This window comes from Fringilla coelebs, assembly GCF_963513975.1.
Source record: "Fringilla coelebs genome assembly, chromosome: 2".
In the NCBI taxonomy this organism is placed as follows: domain Eukaryota; kingdom Metazoa; phylum Chordata; class Aves; order Passeriformes; family Fringillidae; genus Fringilla; species Fringilla coelebs.
Window position 1 is genome coordinate 107,342,349 of NC_140029.1, and position 21,085 is coordinate 107,363,433.

Consider the following 21,085-nt stretch of genomic DNA (forward strand, 5'->3'; position numbering starts at 1 on the left):
GGAAACTGGCACTGTCAGCAGAGAAAAATGCTAGGTCAAATTGCACTCTGGTACACTTCAAGATAAATATGTGATCAAATATTTTGCTCTTCTGGAGCTTGTATTGAGTCACTTTGTACATGCTGCTGCCTGAAACAACAAGGAACTGGTGACTGCGGTGTGTCACAATGCTGTGTTTGTTTGGAGTATGTTTAGATTAGATTTGTAAGTTAAATTGAGTTAAATGATACATGATTTATATTATAATCTCCTTAAGCAAGCCTCATCTTTCTTGCCTCCTTTCCAGTTCTGTGACATGCAGCAGATTCTCCTCTGGCTCTCTGCAGTGTTTTGCACTTGTAATTTGTTTTGCATGGATAAAGGGAGGTTGTACGAACACCAAGGATACTCGTGTGCTTACATAGAGCATCTGTGTCTCTTTTGTGGTGCTGGTGGGCCATTCTGTTGCTGAGGAGTTGAGGTGTGATTTCACAGCTCCCCAGTGACACTTAGAGGCTGTGTCAGACTCTGTTGCCCAAATTTCTCCATGGCATCTCTTCACAAGCTTTCCATTTGCTTGGGTCTCCTGATGCTGCTGGTTCTGTAGCTATGTCTGAGGTAAAATGAGCTATCTTTGACAGGGTAACTCAATTTGACTGAAATTTCTTAGGGAACCGTGACACAGTCAGGGCCCCTAGGATGAGGAAATTGGAGCTGTATTGGGAAGTGTAAGCTGTTCACAATTCTGTCTTTTGGCTCACAGAGCCATTGGCAGGAAAGGATACAAGAACAGCTGCAGAAGTAATCCTTAAATGCTGTTCAGTGCAGCAGAAGTGTTGGATAGTGCAGAGAATTTATTTTGCATTCTTGTCTTCTAAAATAGCAATATTCTGTGGTAAAGAAAGTAACTTTTTTTCCTATAGAAGAGAGAGGGTCTAGCTTTTGTCATGTGTGTTTTGCCTGTGGGGAATAACAGCACTCACTGAGACCTATTACAAGTGCTGCAAAGTATTGAGGACACATCAGCCACAGCATGGAACCGAAACTATTCAGAAGAGAAAATGTAACATCTAGGTGGACTAATTAGTCAGATCAATGTGCTTAGAGGTGGGGATGTGCCAGGACTTCATGCCAGCAGTTATTGCCTCATGTGGTCTTAAACCAGCTTTATAATCTGCGCGATTTGAGGGAGCGTTTTTCCTGTCTGTCAGGGGCAGACAGAAAGATGCTCTGTGACTCCAGAGGAAATGGCAGATTTCCCTCTGGCTGTACATGTACATCACATTCTATGATATTTGAAACTGATAGATTTGCTCAGAAAGTTGCTTTTCAGGGACCTAGGTAAATTTAGCACCAGACAAGCAGGAGAGAAAAAAAAAAAGTTACTTTTTTTCCCCTTGTATCATCAACATGCTGATGCTTGGGTTTTGAGAAGTGACATTAGTGAATAACATGTTAATATGTCAGGCAAATTTCTTGTGTTTTAATCTATTTTGGTGTGTTTCCAGTAGAACATCAAAAGCTGGGAATGGATAGCAGTGATTCCTGGGGGAGTTTGAGTGATAGGGTATCATAATCTTCCATTTTGTCACAACAGGTGTTTTAATTATGTTTTTAGAGGTTCAGTGGGTAGATACTGGTTGTTGTAAAGATCCAGTTGTGTCTTTACATGACCACAGCACTCAGTAGCAGCATGCAGACCCAAGGCCATACATCTTGTACAGCTCATCTGTGTCTGGGCATGGCGAGAAGTATGGAAGCTCAATACATATTTGCAGCTTTTCAGTAGGCATACAGTGTGGCTGCTGAGCCAAAACATCAGGGCTGGAGAGGTAATTTTATTAAGATTTTCACTCAGCAGTGGCATGTTCAGGCTGTGTGATTATCAGCTCGTTCTGCAGCTGTAAGTGCAGAGCAGTGGCACACAAACCCCTGAGGTGGGGAGGTGGTGCAGTTCCCACCACCTTGTGAGAGGATTCCCCGTGCTGCCTGGCCTGTTCTCATATGGAGCAGGAACACACCAGGACTGTCAAGCTGCCTTTTTTGAATGACTGTTCTTGCATTGTGGCTTTGATTAGGGACCACACGTGCTTGGGAGCTCCAAAGACGCAGAGAGGGTGAAACTCTAAAGCCTCAGCATCTTGCAAGACCTACACTTTTCATCTTGTGTAGTAACAAGTGCTGTCCTTGCCCACTGCTTTTCTGCTAAAGATCAGATTTTCAAAAGTGCTTTGTCTCTATGCCTTATTCAGTTGGCTCAAATGTCTCACGTTCCAGGGAACTCAGTTTGTGCAAGTGAGCCTGAGGACCAACACCTGCACCTTCACATCCTTCCTGCCCTTGATCCGTGCCAAGCATTGATAGATGACTTGAAGGCAGGCAAGTCATGGCACAGGGGGAAAGGGAGGATTTAGTCAGTTTTATATGGGCAATAATGAAATAAAATATTGCCTTTAGAATTAATGCATGATGAAAAGATAAAATCAGCTTGAAGTAAAACCTTGCAGGCAAGACTTTCAGAATTGTCCAGTTTTTTTTGAGGAATCTCAGTTCTTTCCTGTCTGAATTGAGGCATCTCTAAAGTATTTGCTTTACAAAGGGAGATGACCAGTACTTTTGGAAAATGATGCCCTTTGAGAAAAAGAGGAGAACAGAAGGTGGGGGGATCCTGATGTAAAAACATTCAAAATCACAGGTAAATTAAAAATAAGAAAGACTCCCAATATGAACCATGCTGTTCCAGACTTGCCCTTTTCTTGAAAATGGTTGAAATTGATTCCTCTGGAAAGAGCCCACCCTTGGCCTCTGCTGTACTTCCCTTCCACTTGAATGCTATTTTGAGATTTCAAGTGGAACTAAAGAGGTAGGGGTGCATTGGGCAGTCCTCCTGCAGAGTTTTTAATAGTGGCAATGAGGAGAGTTTCATAACACAGCACAAGGACAGAACTTTAGTCCATGGAAGGAGCCTGTGTTGTCTTTGTGAGTAATACAAATAAAAAAAGGAATATAAATGTAGAACATTTTTCTAAATACTGTTATGTTCAGGCAAGTGCGAATGTCCTGTCATGAAAATTATTAAACAAAATATTTACATTGATTCCACTTATGAGAATAAAGTAATAAAATTATTTTTAATGCACATCAACGTTACCGTGTACTTGTGTCAAGATATTTGTCACAAAGTCCATGTGCTCATTGTATGACTGCTCTTTACATTTCTATTTTGTTTTTTATTGATCAGAATGCATTACCATCCAGTTAGGAAAACGTTGAACTTGATCTTTGAGCACTAAGTGATCTCATTCATTGGGTGCATGTCCATGTTACAAGTTGTACTGCCCAGGGAGCATCCAGTGTGGTAACAAATGACAAGCCAAGCAATGAGTGTGAAGGGTGAGCTATGAGTGTCTTTCTTGCTATGAGGGTGCACTTTGCAGGAGGAGCTGGAGTGTTCTGCCTGGAGGGATGTGAAAAGGCATGGCCACTGATGGATGCTCCCCACTTCCTCCTGCCACAAAACCCCCAGCCTTCTGTTCTCAGACACACTGAAAGTGTTCCCTGGATGGAATTTTAGTGAAAACATTTTATTTAAAAATAAATTTGATGTTTCACATGTTATGTGAGAAGGCAAGTAGTCTGGCCAGCTTTTAGCAATCTGACTTGGAGTGAAGTGCATAGTTACAGTGTAGAGACGTGTGCCATGTGCCTGCAAACTTCATTATGCAGTAAATTGTTTACCACCTTTTCATTGCCTCTGACCTGCTAAACAGTCCACTCATGAGAGCCTATTAGTCTTGACCTAATTAATATTAATGTGCTGGAGCTACTTATAACTCAGGTTTAAATGGGCCATCAATCTTATGTTGGCTTGTGAGTGGTGCAGACCTCATAGTTTTGTTCCTTGCCCTATGTCAGTATCTTCAGTCTTCTGGAATTGCTGCTATAATTAAAAATAAACACCTGCTGTGCTTGCCAGTATATAGTTTTAGCACTGTAGAGAAGTTTGAAACAACACTGAAAAGAAACACCAAGGTAGAAAAGCCAGCTCATTTTTTCCAGTTGTGGCATGCCTGAAGTTTGGCAGCAAAGTCATCAAGCAGCAGTGGTGGGAGCTAGTGATGCCATGGAGGAGTTGTCTTCACCTCCTGGTCTGGGACAGTCACTCGAGTCATCCTCATACACTTGGGAGGTTTGTGCTTAGAGCCTGATACATTAGGTAAATAATCAAATATTTACTTTTGAATGAGAACTGGAGAACTGAGAAGCCATGCAGTAGCAAGCCAAGAAAAGAAATAAATTAGGTTATTTTGTCTTTCTAGTCAGTGTTGTACAACCAATTCCTAATGTATAATAATTGTGTGAGCAATATACCTAAAGTGTATGTTGTTTTCTAATGATTTTTTTTTCTATTTTTTCTAATGATTTTTTTTTCATTGCATGTCAAGAGTAGAAGTTAGAATTTCTCCAGCTCCAAAATGCTATTGGCAGCTGACACTCTTCCACCATCATGAAAGACTCTTTGCCAAATACTAGAGGACATTATCTCTTGTTCAATCTCATACAACCTAATAGAATATTATTTATTGGTCACGAAATACTAATTTGTCATTGTTTTAGGAGAATTATTTTTTTCTATACTATTTTACTGTGTACAGAAATAGAATCTGTTCAATTGGTTGTGCTTAGGGTATTTCATAATCCTATACTGTTCAAAATTTTGCATTCTGTAATTTCCAGAAGGTGATTATAATTCTGATTAGGGACTAAATTTTCATTCTGTTCCCTTCAAACATTACAGGGAAAGCTGAATCAATAGGATAAAAAAAAAAAACAAAACAAAAGTTTGAATTAGTAAACAAAAATAAAATGATAGAGATATTTTTAACATAATCATTACTTAAATGGAATAGTATTTTAACACTACAGAGAGTACCCTAACGCAATGGGATTTTTGTTTTTCTTTACCTATGTTATGTTTTAAAAGCATCTCATTCCATCATCATGTTCTTTTAAATATAATTCAGTTCCTGTGTAATGCATTATATCATCAGATATTCTGCATGGCATTCTGGAGAGTATGCTATTTATATACTGCAGCCATTTAGTCATGTAAGAGATACATTAGAATAATTTTCCTGAACACAATGCATGATTAAAGGACAATGTCAAAGTAATTTTTCAAATGATTTTCCCCTTTCTGTGTTGTTTATAATAGCTTTTTGGAAGAACAGTACTTGAGGCATATTCATTTGAAATCGAATAATGTCTCAGAACATTTCCTAACTTGCCTTGGTTCATTTTGGTGAGCTAATGAAGAGAGATTAATATCTGTTTCACTATTAAGACATTAATGAATTTTAAGTCCTGGGCACCCAACTTTGCCATTCATCTTTCCTAAGAGACAAATTATTGCATAACTTTGAATAGCGCTTCAGAGTTTTATTACATCTATAATGAGAATACTTGTCTAAACAGCAGCATTTTTATTCTAGATGGCTAAGGGGCATAATCTGGTTGAAGTATAAATAACTCTGCAATTCAGTGATGAGGAAGTTCTTAGCATATTTTGATTAATAAATGTTCTTGAGTCACATTCAGAACAGCAGCCTACCTATGCTTCTGGCTTGATAGAAGGGGAGCAAGGACAAACTTTCTCCAAGTCATGCTTTGGGGTATTTCATTTATGTTCTTTAGGTTTTAATTATTTTTATATCTACTGCCACTCTGGTATGAAATGCTGAACTTTTACACCCAAAGTAAAAGGTGCATTTGTCCAAGTTTTCTTCCCTCAGGGTTGCTGGATCTTTTGCCAACTCTGGTTCCTAAATAGCGTGTCTCCCATCACAATTTTGCTACCAGGGGTAGCATTAAGAGGTTCCACTCTTCAGAGATGGCATACCTTAGTAAATGTAAAGTTGGAGTGAGAGTGAGCTTTAGATATTATCTATGTGTGTAGTCTCTTGTGTGAAGGGTCTTGGCCCTTGATGGATGCCTGCCAGTTGTTGCCACAGTAGCAGTAAAGTTGTTCTTGCAGGTGCTGTAGAAACACTGATTGCATTGCTGTGAGCTGGGGAGAGTGGGAGAGCCCACCTGGATCTGCTTCTCTCCTCTAACCTTCTCTGTGACAGTGGGGGTGAGGGGATTACACAGGATCCTGGATTAGGCTGGGAGGGATTCATGTGGCTAGGATTATATAGGTAATGTGTGCATTTTGTCTCTTCTGCTGAGCTCCTCAGTCCCAGGCTTTTGTCCTCCTGCATACCAATTGCATTTGGCTCAGGCTTTGTTCAAGTGGTTTGGAGAATTTTTAACTTTTTTTATTTTTAAGAAAAAAAAAAAGGCATCGTTCACCTATTTCCACAATATGGTTCATTAGCATTATTTTTCTATTGCCACTGGTGTAGCTCTTATTTAATTTTTTAATTCTTTCTTTATCTAGCTGGGTTTTGCAGAACTCAAGCATACTATAATCAAAGATTAATCTGTTGTAGAATTGGCACTGATCTCAGTGATAAGACAGTTGAGTCCCAATTTATTTTCTTATCTGAATATGAAGGTCTATTGCACTGCAGACATCTGGTGTTTTGGGCACTTAAAGCTGCAGATCCCTGACAACTCTGTTATTTCTGTTAAAATACGCATGAATTGTTGTTTGGGTAATCCACCCTGTCAAAATAGCATTAAGTGTAACATATTACTGACCTTCTCTTTTATATAGTGTAGAGGACTGGAATAGTTACTTATGCTTGCAGCTACAGTGGCTGTATTGCATTTCTTACGCATTCAAATCTTTGGAAATGTGAAGATTATAGAGGATATAATATTTGTAATAGGTAGCTTTATTTATTCATACATTTTATTCATTTAGCCCTAAACAGGATATGACATTTATCTTTTAAAACACTGTCTTGGTCTTAGGGATAAAGGAATGTAATGAGGTAACTTGGCAAGCTACAAGCCTTACTCTGCAGGTTGTGTCAAACATACCATGAATGCAGTACCTGTCTGGAGGGCTACAGGAGCCTGAAATCTCTGTAGCTATAATTTGGCTTTTGGTCTTGAAGGAAGCAAGCTTGCATCACCCTGGAGGTCATTTTAACAGTGATAATCAGAGCAGCACTTCAGTCTTCACAGTTTCTCCCCAACCAAGAGGGTCTGCAAGCATGTGGCAAGAGGCCACTCCTCCAAAAGACAGATAAGGGAGTTTAGTGATTGAATTGCTTCTGGAGTTCTGTGTAAGAGAAGCTTCTTGCAATGGCATTGCACATTATTGGTATTTCAAGGAAAACAGGCTTTGGGTTTATAGGCAAGCCATGGCAGTTTACTTGCCATGTAAACATACCTTTTTCAGTGGAAATTATAGTGTGTGTCAAAATTAATCATGTCCTTTGATCTGTTGGGTTTTTTGTTGTTGTTGCTGTGTTTTGGTTTTTTTTTTCCCTTGTGGACAAGCTAAACTGGAAAGTGGTTTCTAAAGGGTGTTCTGAAATCAGTTTCTGCAAGTATTTTGAGCTGTTGACCTTGACTATTGAGAATTGGCCTTGACCTGTCTAGATATGTTTATGGATTTCTTTGCCACAGTTAGAGGAGGAAGACAGCTTGCAGAATATGTAAAACTCAGACTTGTATATAAGCTTTGCAATTTGGTTTTCTAAGGCTGAAATAAAGTCTACCATAGTTGTTCTGTTGTTTTTTGTTTGTTCTTAACTTCACAGTGTAAAGTATTGCTGTAGCAGTAGGTGTGATTTAAAAGGTACAGCCTTGTCTCGCTGCAGATGAATGTATTTTTTTAATGGGCACTTAATCCTTGTGAAAGGTGCTGGGGTGTGACAGCACTTGAAGATGAATTCCTGTATTTTTCTGCAGTTGTACAGCAGGAGACAATGGCAAGGCATGCTTCTCTCACAAATATGTCTGAACCCTGACCTAGACAGATCACCTTTTGAGATGAGTCTCTGTGCCCATTCAATCCTTGACCTCCCTGCCAAGACTCTCTCAGTGTTGCCAATTTATGATGTGGACCTTGGGCTGAGAGGACCAGCTCATTTCAAGTTGACTACCAAACCTTTTGTGACTGATGGCAACTCAATAATGACCTGGAGGTGGTTTCAAGCCAGTGGTCACTGAGGAAATTCTCCCATCCTATTACAGATCTTCTAAGCCATCTAGCTTGTGGGGCAGGTGCTCTTCATTGTTGGAAGGGATTTTCTTTGTTCCTATTCTGTGTCCATTTTCATTACGTCTTCAATGCATTGTTTTACATATCTGGGAAGAAAAAAAAAGATTGGGATTGCTTTTACATCAGGAGTTGGAAATTTAACATATATGTGCAAAAAATTCTAGGAAGAGAACTGTATTTAACTATGACAGGTATACCAGGGTTTTTTTTTTCTTGCTGAACCCTGCTTGTGAGCAGTGAGCTTCCCAAAGGAACGGGGAAGTGTGTGCATGAATGTGGCAGCCGTGGCAGTGGTGGCTCTCCCCGTTCTTTAGCAGGTCATGCACAAACTGATGCCCAAGCAGATGCTTCCCATCTCCACCAAGGAAAAGACTGGAGATGTTATTTAAAAAAAAAAAGGGGAAAATATTTGTGTTACTATGTAGTTAAATGTATGTGCATGCGTGTGTACTCTAAATATTTACATGTTTAGACATCTTCGGTTAAAGTATTCTGCAAATAATTTGTTACATGCTGACTATAGATTGCTAGGCCCTATTCTGAATCTTTGCTAGGTTTTATCCTACACTTACTGAGTAACAAGAAAAAAACTCACTGCAGCATTAATTCAGTTCCTTGTCCTTGTTAGTATTTTCAATGAAGTTTGTAGGCACACAGGAAAAGAGAGCTTTGGAGTGATTATTAGGCCTCTATTTTCTTGTTTTATTGTAATTGTTCTCCTTTAAATTAGGAGGAATGAGAGCCAACTAATGCATTTTGTAAGATTTTTTTCTCTCCCTTATCTTTTCTTTAATAATTGACTCAAACTCAGCCATTTCTTTCTGTACAAACCGTAATGGTGTCAGAGCCCTTTTCGTCTTTCCCGTTCTTAAGCATTTGAATAACATTGCTCATTTGGAGCCTGTCTTAACCTCAGCAATATTCTTAGGCTATTTGAATTCTTGTTCTCTTTTCCCTCTTTGTTATTCACTGTACAATTTGTTTAATGCTGCTGTAGCCATGCATTACTAGTCAACCTTAGATATAAATTCCATAATAAATTAAATAAAGCTCTGTATGGGTCAGCCCAGACTAGCCCGATTAAAAAGTGATTTACTAAAGAGATAGAGGTAGCAGGGTGGTAGAACATGCTTCTAAATCAATTATGAGTCCATTCACTGCCAGCCTATTGTGTGTAATAGTGTATTAAAATGCATTCTATATTGTTAAAAAAATTGACTCTTTCATTGAAACTGAATTAACATTTGCAAGCGCATAATAGTGTTTGGAAAGCTATAAACATTTAAATTCAATCCCTTATTGCAGGCTAAGTGTATACAGCTAGAATTGTAATATCCAGATAAGTCTTTATGTTGTGCTCATTTCATTATTGCAGCAAGATGCTCACCATGCTCAAGGTAAGACTGGGTGGGTGCTTGCATTTATAAGCCCATAATTACAAGGAGAAAGCAGCACCGCAGGATTGTAAAAATGAAGTTCTTTTTGAACTGAAAAGTAGTGTCTGTATGTATTTGGGCATTTATACACAGGTGTAAAATACATATACAATACCCATTGCTAAATGTGTACTAGGGCACATCTTAATTCTGCCCCACTCACTTCTTCCACCCCAAAGCCTGTAACCTCTCTTTTGTTTGTAAGGGAGCAGAGGCAGGGAGCAATCCAACAAGCTGCCAGTTCTTCATGAGCTGTGCCCATGCTTGCAGCTTGGCACAGACCCTGCCATCCATCAGAGAGCTGCCTTCTTCCTCTCACCCAGGGACTGCAGGTCTCAGTTCTCCCCAGGGGCTGCCTGCGAGGATTCACCCAGGCTTTAGTGACCTGGATGCACCTATGCCCTGAATTCACAGGCAGCACACGTGCATCTTGCTGCTCCTGTGGTAGTGCTCAGACAAGGGATGCAGTGGAGTTCTCTGCCTCCAGAGCATTCCTCTGCTGGGAGTTACACTGTCTTTAGTGGGATTTGCTTACTTCAAATTCAGCTAATTAATTTTTATGGGATAAGTTCAAAAGGAGCTGAAACTCCAGCTTTCATTTCAGTTTTACTTACATTTGCACTTGCTTCTGTGTTTCCAGTGTACTGAAATGATACGAGGGGTTCCACAGGAACAAGCAATGCAGTCTGCAGTGTCGGAGAGTTGTTAAACAAGTTGTAGTCTATTTTATTTCATGAAATAGAAATACTGTGAGTGGTGTTGAGCCTTTTCTTTCCCCTTTTTTTTATAAACCATATTTCCTTCCATTGTGTCCTAAGCTGGTTCTGTGAATGAGGACCTTTCTGCATACACTCATGCACTGAAGTGCATAAATCCATAACAAGGAGCTGTTTGTATCTGAAGCAGATCAGTTTGAGGCTGTTCTTTCTGTCAGCATTGATCTGGGGTAGCTCCCAGTGCAAGAGCTGAGCTGATATGTTTGTAAAACATTTGGTGAAGAGGCACAAGCAAGGATGAAAATTATTTGTGGCTTGAGAGCAGGTAGTGAGCATCTTCTCTGAAGTTTTACAGTCTTTAGTGTTAATGCCAGAGTTTGCAAGAACAATTCTTTCAGCCTGTAGAGTTTGCCTGAATTCGTTCTGAAAGTGTGTGTGTAATGCAGGTTGACATGTAGGATGTTTGCAGAAACCTCTGAGAATTACCTAAGCACTTTTGTTACACAGGGACATAGAGCTGAGCTAGCATGAAGACTGATTTATTTCTCATCTCTGAAGAAATTTAGCCTTTAGCTTCTCTGAAATGAGCAGGTGAAGCATAAATTCACTGGTGTATTATTTCTAAAGCAAAGAGAAACATGTATGGCTTTAGATATTGTACTTTAAAAAAAAAAATAGAAATCTACAGGTACTGTTATAGCTGTGCTTGTCTTTTAAATACGGGTATAGGTTTAGATGGCTTTTGATATATTTTCTTAGGACTGGGACAAATTTATGCAGAGAGGAATATATCACCCTGTCAAAGGCTTCATATTGTGAAAAGGTATGTTAGGGTTTCAGGTTAATTTTCTGTCATTTTGTCAAGCATGCTGAGTTTTTGTTTTTGTTTTTTAATATATAAGACAATTAAAAAATATTTCTGCATTACATACTTATGTTTTTTTGTTTTTTTCTTATAAAAATGACAAGTTTTTTGGGTTATTTGCTACCTGATGCTCAAGAAAATACGTGAGTGTTTAACCTCACTTCAGCCTCGAGGTTCATAGTGCAATGCAGGGACTATCCAAATGAAATAATTGCTTTGTCTGGCAAATAGATTGTCTCATAAGAGGACTGAACTGTATTAAGTGATTTTCCCCTGGTGATTGGAAGTATCTCTCTCCGCTGGTTCAGGTAATTCTAAGGTTGTGCCTTCACTCTTTCATGCTAGACTGCTTTTCCAATAAAATAAAAAATGTAGAACCTGCTACACAAATGTAATGTTAACCTAGATTTCTCTGAGGACAAAGGTGAATGCTATGGGGCTTGCTGAAGGCTGAGGAGGAAATGATATTAAAAGGTTATTAGAGATAGAATTGGATGCATGGGACTGTGCAAAGCTGAAAGGTACATATTGGGGTGTATGAATTTTATATTAGTTTACATTTCTCTGGGACTCCTTAAGGCAAATCCTAACAGATTTTTTAAATACTTGAATACTACTTTATTTTTCCTACCAGGTATAAATTTGTATTAATGTGTTTCTGGGTTAGAAGAATGGTCACATGCAGAAGAGGAAGAACTACTGGGAAAAGAAAACCATAAGGATCATGACAGAGCAGGCTTGCACATCTCTTTGCATTGTTTCTGCTCAGTGCTTGACCAGGGCTGTGGCTGGCCGAGCTGGGCATGTCCAGTGAATAAAATGGAAAGAAGGAGGAGTTCTGATGCAATGAAAAACTCCCTTTCTGATTCAGATCCTGATGTGAACTGTCAGGACCTGCAGTTTTTTGATATGGAAGAACTAGGAATGCCCAAAGACACAGCTGGCTTTTTCCATAGTACTGTACAGAGGTTGAAATTACATATGCAAATGCTGAAATGCACTTTATGCCTAGCAAACCATCATATTCAGCAGGGAAGCTGCTTTCATTGCAGCTAAATGGGTGCAATCTGGATGTATATTTGCTGCTGTAGTGGCATAAATGTACACATCTGGAGAGATGTTGGGGTAGAGTACTGTTGGGAAGGAGAGAGGGAGTGCATCAGTATGTGTTTTATGAACATCTCATTCATCTGCAATTATGCAACTTGTGCTCAGTTGCATTGCAGCTTGAATGTGACCTGGTGCTGGGAGTACTCAGTGCTTCAGTTCTCTACAGGGGATTTGTGTGTGAGGGGGGTCTCTGTTACACAAGGGTGCCCAAAAATCTATATCTCATTACATTGTGCATGAGTACTTAAAAAACAAAAAAGCCAAAAAGCCAACAAAACTTTAATTCTGAATAGAAAATGTGTTTAAAAACACATATTTCAAAACTGCCACAGAAAATGTTTTAAAAGAGAGAAAGGGAGTTATTACTGCTGCAGTTTGCCTTATAAAATACATTTTTCTCTGTAAATTTGGTAATTTACTTGAGCTCAAAGGTAACCTCTAAAGAAGAATTTAATAATGAAAAATATTCAGTATTTCTGTGGCCCCTGTTCATTATCAGTCCTTGGAAAAGCAAACTCATTCTGTGTTGTCCTAAATAAAAAATCATGCATTGATGTGACTGTGTGGGACCCAGTGAAGTTTCTCTGGGTCTAGTGATTCAGAGTCAGAGGTGAGTGATAAAAAGGGCTGCTCAGATGAGAAAGCCAAAACTAGCAATGCCAGTTGGGATTAGGGTTTTGGAAATAATTAGACTTTGGGGAAATAATTTTTGCCTCTTCTTTGTCAGAAGAGCTTACCTGGCTCCTCTGCCAATCATCTGGTGACCCATAAGACAGGTTCAATTTGGAGAAAAGCTGTAGCTCTCTCTCCCCTACTCCTATGTCCGTGTCCACTCAGAAAGTGAAAGGGAGCCTGAATACTCAGCCCTCCCATCCATGATCCAGGCCCATGGAAGAAGACATGGCCACTGTCCCCTCTTGTGACACCAAGCATCTGAGTCCTGTTTGCCTGAGTTACTGCTGCTGTCAAGAAAATCTTGATGTCCCTTGCAGGTAGCAGGTGAACATGCTGAAATAATCATTTCCTAAATCCTAGTATGGAGAACATTTTAAATCTTTTGGCCAAGAAAACAATCAAGGTAATTTCAGAGCAATTTCCAGATTGCAGTGCAGTGCAGAGTTTTTAGTCAGATGTTAGCAAATGCCATGACTCACATTGCACACAGAGTAACTGAATGTTATTTAGGAGGAACAACCTGCAGGAAGAGGAGAAAAAACAAAGAAAATTTTGTTTATTTGTTTATTATATTGCCAAGCACCTTATTATTTGTCTGAAGACCTCAATGACAGCTACTGTGTCTGGTGGAGTGGGCACCAGTACAGGACAAAGCACAGTGCAGATATTCTGCTCTATTATCTTACAACAGTTACTCTCAGAAACTGTATCAGCCTTTTAGCAGAGCAATCAGTTTCCAGTCTACCAGGCAGTTCTTGCCCAAGGATGATTGAGAAGAAATGCCTGTAAATTCCAGTGGCTCCCATCCTGCAGTCCTTCCCCTCATTTCCAGCGGCTGGACAATCGGGATCAGCGCATGGGTCACTGCTGTGCGGGGTTCCTGGAGGAGGTGGGGGGGATCCTCACCTTGGTGATGTTGTGTTCTCAGGCTTGTTCAGGAGAATTAATGGGATTTGGAGAAATACCTGTCTGGACTCTGGCAGTAAGGAGTGTGATCGCAGGACAAAGCCTGCAAGGAAGAAATGGAGATATAAAAAGGCCTGAAAAAGTCTTCTTGTCAAGGCATTTGCAGAAATGCAAACAGACTTCCTCTCTCTCAGCAGCTGTGTGTCCTTTTTGATTGTATACCAGAGGGTCTGCAGTCATCTTAATATTTATGCTCCAGTATTTCTTCTTCTGATGCAAATGATGGCCAGGCATTGCTGCTATGGGCCAGCTGTAGCATTTTCTTTATTGTTATAAGAATGCAGAAATCTGCTGTTCTAGATATGACATTGTAGGATAGAAGAAAGTTTTGTAAACTGGGCAGCATATTTAGATGGAATGTCTGATATGACTGGGACAAATACATGGCTATATAGCCATAAAATATGGAAATAGTGTCAGCTCTGTGAACCAGGAATCATGAGCATTTTCGTTCTCTCTAAAGAAATTTCAGTATTTTCGTGCACAGAAACTTGTTTATTGTAAGTTTCTATTTATGCCCCTGCTGTGGGAGGGAAGACTTCACAGGGTTTTTTTCAGCATCACAGATGATGTTTTTGCTCAGCAGCCATTAATATAGCTTTATCTATAATTAGGGAAGGTCTAACACCTTTCTGGCCATATGGAAAATGATAAGTTAGCACCTGCCATAACAGGAAAATAATTATTGGGTGAAGTATAAATATCAAAACATGATAAATAATTGTTACCCCAGCAATCCTCAGCTGGATAAAAGTAGCATCTGCCTTTGGTTTCTGAATATCACACATGATTAATCTGGAGACAGTGAGGTGCTCTCTCAGCAGTGAAGGCAAGATGTCTTAGGCTTTCTCTCAACCTTTAAACACTGTGGTGATATCTGTGAATCAAAAGGTTTCCTCCAGATGTTTTTTAAAGAAAAATGGGAAGTAAGGGCAGGGGTGAGGTGAAAATTTAGCACTGGCTGAAAGTATTCAGTTTGCTCTTAGAGTTTTCTTTATGGAAAGTACATCTGAACAGGGGGCTGTTCTGTTCTTCTCAGAAATGGTACTCTCTGTGTGTTGGGAGAGATTCCACCAGCCCCTTGCCTCACAGGACTTGGCTCTCACTTGCTGTCAGGTCACCCATACAAATACTCTGAGCATCCAGTTTCATTCAGAGGTGTGCCCTGACAAAACTCCTCATATCTGAATTGAAATTCAAAGCTGGTGGTGGGTGTTAGGCAAAGCACATCACAGGTAGAACCAAAACCCTGCTGGATGATGGTGTTGTTCCTAGGCCAGCAGTGACGCCCAAACATTTGCCTTTATGGCTATTTGTTTGATGAGAAAAAGGAGAAAATAGAGATTTCTCTGTGTGTGCTCACATGTTAAACAGGAGAAAATAGGGGAATGGCCACCAGTCTGAAGGAAATTCACTGATAGAAATCTGAAGTCTTCCTTTCACTATTCCTGTGGAGGCTTTTGAATGAAACAAAATGTCTTTTACTGACTTTCTTAAAATCGTGGAGTATATGTAAAATCTTTCCTCCTGTTTGAAATGAATAGCAATGGCATAATGCTCCAGAGTGTGCTGAAATTGCTCCTGTCAGCTTAGTGCTGTTAATCCACCCTGATTTGAGAGTCAAAAGGAGGACTGTATCAGGGGAGAATTAGAACTGATTTTTTTTTTTTTTAATTTTGTATGATCTCAAATGTCTGCACATGCATAGAATTTCTCAGTAAAGTATCTTTCCTTTTTTCCTAATAAAACTTTTGAGTTTGCTGTAGATTCTGCATGGGTATTTACTACTTAAAATCATCTTATGTAGCTTGAGGTCCATTAGCTTCCTAGAGCTCTGGGACTCTGCCCTTTGCCTCGGGAAATTAAATATTTCATGTTGCTTTGTCTGTGCTTACTTTGAAAAGCATTCATCCTTCATTGGGGTACCATATCAGAATTCATTGGGAAGCAACAGCTGATGTTGCCAGATGGAATCACACCTTGTCCCTCTCCTTCCCCTTCAGCCTTCAGGGGTTGTGTCAGTGTTGCCACCTCAGGAACCCTTGGGGCTGGTCATGAGGAAATGAATGGAAATGAGGACCATGGTAGAAAGCAGGCTGATATCCCAGGTACTAATGAAGACAAAGACCCAGTTTGCTGGCAGGGAGATCCTTCTTTCTTGAACAAACGCTGCAGGATGTGTATTTGTGTGTGACTAAAAGCCCTATGAAGTGTGAGCCAGTCAAACTAAATATATGGACTTACTTTGCTGAAGAGTTTTGCCTGAAATAAGCAATGCACATAAATAGAATTTACCTTTCTCACTTAATAAGAGCATGTTTCTTCCAAGAAGAATATGATGTGACATGGAAATAGGCAGGATGAGTGTAATTTCTGTATTGTATTTTCATTACGTTTTTTACGGTTTTTATTTCTTTTTCTCCTGTTTTTACGGTGGCCTGAGTGCTTTGGCTATGAGGTGTCTTCCCTGGGGTGAATTAATTTCAAAAGATGCACAGTCAGTGGACAGTGTGCACATAATGTGGTAGAGATTCAGGTCATATGAACACTGAGCACACCTTTCCTGTAAACTATAGTGCTGTAAGTTGAGAATGCTTTGAACAGGCTCTCCAAATGCTTAGCTGTGTGATTTAACTGCTATAAAGGCAGTTGTCCCAATTTTTAGGGGTTTCATCTTGCTCAAGTTTTGTTCAGAGATTTTAACAGTACAGGCTATATAACTTTGTAGACAGGTCCTTACATTTCATGAGGCCATGTTGTAACTTATGTATTAAAATAACATTGGGTTTGGAGGTTTTTTGCTTCAGTAGTTAAAAACATGCCCCTGTGTCCATTCAATATGTATGTGAACGTTTTAGACTTGAAGACAAAAATAGAAACAAAGTAGAACACTTCTTTGGTTTTTGTTCTTATAGAATTATGTTATTGTTTGATTAAATTCAATTGATGCTGAAGACTTCAACTTCTGTATTACATAAAATAAATATGAAGGAACTTCTTTTTTCCTGTAACTTCAGAAGAGTGCATACTGATAAAATGTTACTATTTTCTCAAAGCTGATAATGAGGTTTTAGCAAGCATTTTATATGACATAAGGCACTCCTGAGAAACAAGGAGGAGATGTTGTGTGATCAGAGGTGGATGCTTCGCACTTCTGTGGTTACAGTTTAGTTCAGCTGTCCCTGAAACTACTGTGTGATGAGTGCTATTGTTATTTAAGAGGGTGGGAATATTTTCAAGATATTAGGTTCTTTGCTTATTTCTGGTTTTAAGTTAATTTATTATAGATAGCTACATAGTTAAAGCTGAGGTTTTTTGTGTTAATTTTACTGGTTCACCTGGACGTACATTTCATGTAAAATTATGTCAGTATTTAATAGTGGTAGGATAAGTTTTCTTTCAAAGTATTTGCCTTCTCCTTTACTGAATATGAAAGAGGAAGGGCTATAGCATGTTCTTATCTAGGCTGGAAACAGGAGCTGAAAGATGCAAGGAGATTTCTTCCCCTCAGTGTTTTCAGTTCAAGGGAAGGCTTTGCCTGGTGATGGCAGTACCACAAAGACTGAGCCCTTCTTGTGCTGTCTGGGGATGACCAGGGTGCACCCCAGGACCTCTCTGACTTCTGTCCTCGCCAGCAAAAACTCTAGAGTGGAAGTATAAGCTACATTTTTCTTATTAATCTCACAGGATTCATATCTTTCTCTTGTGTCCCTGCAGTGTTTTCACTATTTCAGGAAAAAGCCCCTCTGCATTATCCATCTATTCATGTTGTCCTACCTTTTGTGTCTCAGGCAAGGTGCAATGGCCCGTTTGGAGATTTAAACTTCCTAGGCATTGCATGTTTTCTGCAGGGCTGAACATTTAACCTGTTTTGCATGATGCCTCTTTAACAAAACCAAGAAAAAGTTAATGGATCCAGAAACACCCACAGCAGTTCCTCTTGGAAGTGTAATCTTTGTTTTGTGCTCCTGTGAGAATGAAAGTATTTTATGGTATGCTAAAGCTTAGTATTGCTAATGCAGGCTACTTTAGGTACCTAAATCCTGCTCTTGAAAGATAGTATTTGTAATAAGTCTAGTATGGCTGCTGCTCCCATAAAACTTGTTATAATTATGATGTTTTCAGTACCTGGTGCTGACTGGTCAGTTGATACAGAGTGGTACATTCAGTAGAAACGTGTCCAAGCTCCAAGAGACCTGGCTGTAAGGGCACAATCTTTTCTCAGGGATGCAGAAACCTGGGCAGATGACAGCAGAGGGTTGGGAGGAATGCTCCCAGTGGCACTCCCAATATTCTACAGCAGTTTTCCTGGCCAGGGCAGCCCTCACCTTTACTCCTAGAAACTCTGTGGGTGCAGAAGTTGGTCTTATGAGCTGCTGAACTTCTACTGACCAGCTATCAAATATCAGTTCTATTTAAATGCCTCGTTTTCCAAATGGTCCTAGCTCCACAGTATGCCCTTCTGCTTAATTTCTCATTGCTTATTCATGTTTGCTTGTGATGTGTGGTTGAAATATCAGCGCCCTCATCTTGAGCAAGCTTGTAGTTAATTACATGTAACCCTTGTGAGTTATGAAACTGAACAGGAATATTAACCCATGGTGACATTTGAGATTACAAATTAGAATAAGAAATGAGTATGATAGGGTTGTCTTAGTAGTGCTTTAAGTCTGGTGGATTATTGTAGCAAATTCCATTCAAGTAAGAAAAAAAAATAAATATTAAAATTAGCAAGTGAAGAAGAATAGCCTATTTTCTTCTCAAAAAATACATCAAGATAAATTTGGGGAAAATGAGATCATGACTTTAAGCAGCATAATGTTTCTGTTTTATTAATATGCCAAGTAACATGTCAAAACAAGAAATCAAAAGCAATTTGCCAATTTCTCCCTGCAAAAACCCAAATACAGTGCTCCACACAATGTAGTAGGAATTTTAATTTGATCTTGTCCCTCTAGATTGAAGTCAGCCATCAAGTTTCCAAATAAATTTAATACCTTATAAATGTGATTGATTGCTGATGTGGTAATCCAGTTAGCTGCTGAGAGGTTTAATAGCTGGAGAATCCATTTAGAGAAGAATAAGGATCTTGAGGTTAGGATACTGGAGTATTTTCAAGAGGTCTAATCTCAGTTTTTGTCTTTGACACAAATTTGGCATAAATCCCCTTCTCTGTGCCTGTCTTTATGAAATGGGCATTTCTGTCTCTGCCTGCTGGGTATAAACAGAATGGTCCCATCAACACAGATGTAGACATCAGGTTCTACTGTGGGATTTTCTGTATATTTTTCAAAGATCAAGCAGACAAATGTTACATGCAGCTCATGTGTTATTTTTAAATATTGTAACTTACTGAGGAGAAAAAGGAAGAAGCTCTTGAGAAGCTCTTCCCAAGCTGATCTCTCAGCTCACAAATCTGTCTCTTCAGGACAATGGTAATTGTACTTTTGAGTATAGTCAGAGCTTTAGCAGCTGTTGGTACTGCTGGTTTCATGCTGAAGTTACAGCATCTCATTAGTATATCACTCCCTCAATAGCAACATATCTTTCCATCTAAAATGTTCTTTTGCTTGTACTCATACAGGACACTTAATGATTTTAGCTTTGGACCTTTTGTCCTGAAAATGGTGAAAGTCAAATGGTTGGTTTTTTTTTTGGGTTTTTTTTTTTTTGGTTTTTTTTTGGTGGTTTTTTTTGGGTTTTTTTTTTTTTTTTTTTTGGGTTTTTGTTTTTGGTTTTTTTTGTGTGATAGTTTATGTCAGAATTGTGCCTTTCTTTTTTTTCCCATGAGGGAAATCCAGGTTATCATTACCTATGCTAGAAGAAAAATCATAGGTAGTTTGATGTGGATGCATAAAAGCACACAAAGACAATGATGATGTGACAGCTAATTCAAACCTGGTACTTTAATGCTTAGAAACAAACAAGATCTTCAACGTTACTGGAAACTAAAGTGTTATGAAGGCAGAACAGAATTGCAGGAGGCTTGTCCAACAGACAGCTCAAAAGATTTATGGAGTACAAAGAAATATGAAGGATTTTCTTCTTCCAGATGACAAGCCTTGGTGCTGGAAGACTGCTTTAGTTGCAAAGCAACTGTAGGTGATTTTTCAGCTTACAGTACTGGATACCAACAAAACAGAGTATTTTAGATGAGTCAGATTCCTCCCAAGTTCCTTTGCAGGTGATCCTTTGACCTGATCCATGAGTAAGTCCTTCAAAGCTCTTTTTAACCTCACCACCAAACTGCGGCATCATTCATGTTTGTGTATTAAAAAATATAATGTGTAATTTTTATCTAAGGCTTCTTTTAGCTCCAGTGTTAATATTAACAGCTGTGTAACAGTAGTGTTGGGAAGAGGCTGCACTTTGCTGTAATTCTTTACTCTGATCTGAATTCAGGTTGGAAGTCTGTTTTTAAGTACACATGCATTTCTCAAAAGCCATTATCCCACTAGGTTACCTTCTATTATTATGAGGAGATCTTATGATAAACAGATATTTTACAAAGCCCTGTGATATGCTGGTGAGTAATTTGTAGAGCTGTTTTACTTAATATTATGAACATGAGGCAGTCTCACTCTCCTTTGAGGTGTTCAGCAGAAGGGCTAGAGGCAATGGCCATAGGTTGCAGCAAGGAGTGTTTCAGCTAGATTAGGGGAAAAATCCTTCATGGTGAGAAGTGTGATTTGTGGCATGGACACTGATGCCCAGAGGGGTGTTGGAATCACCATTCCTGGGTTAGTCAAAATCTGTCTGGAAAAGATTGTGGGCAAAATGACTCCTACTTTGAAGCTATCACTGCTTTGGGAAGAGGGTCTCACTTCCACAAGGACTTACAACACAATCTTTTCTGTGATTCCATAAGATTATATATATATATATGTATATAAATATATACACACACATGTAAAAGTGGTGGAGAATGTATTTCCTTATGGTTTGCTATTGGCACAGCCTTTCAAGGTGTTAAACACACAGGTTAAGTAGAATTTGGAAGAAGTATTATTTTGCTTCAGGAAAAAATAGAAGTAGCATCATAGAAGAAATGCTTTGAAGTGGCAGCAAGGTGTCATGTGTTTGGCAGTCAGAGATAACAACATTTAGGCCTTGTGGGAATAGATTCCCTTTCCCCTCCTCCTGCTCTGTTTTGCTTCTA

General features: G+C 39.2%; 1 protein-coding gene across 1 annotated transcript in view; it reads left to right on the forward strand.

The window, feature by feature from the left end:
- ROBO2 (roundabout guidance receptor 2) overlaps window positions 1-21,085 on the forward strand; it is a 428,736-nt gene that overhangs the window by 122,276 nt on the left and 285,375 nt on the right. The gene's annotated exons all lie outside the window — the stretch shown is intronic.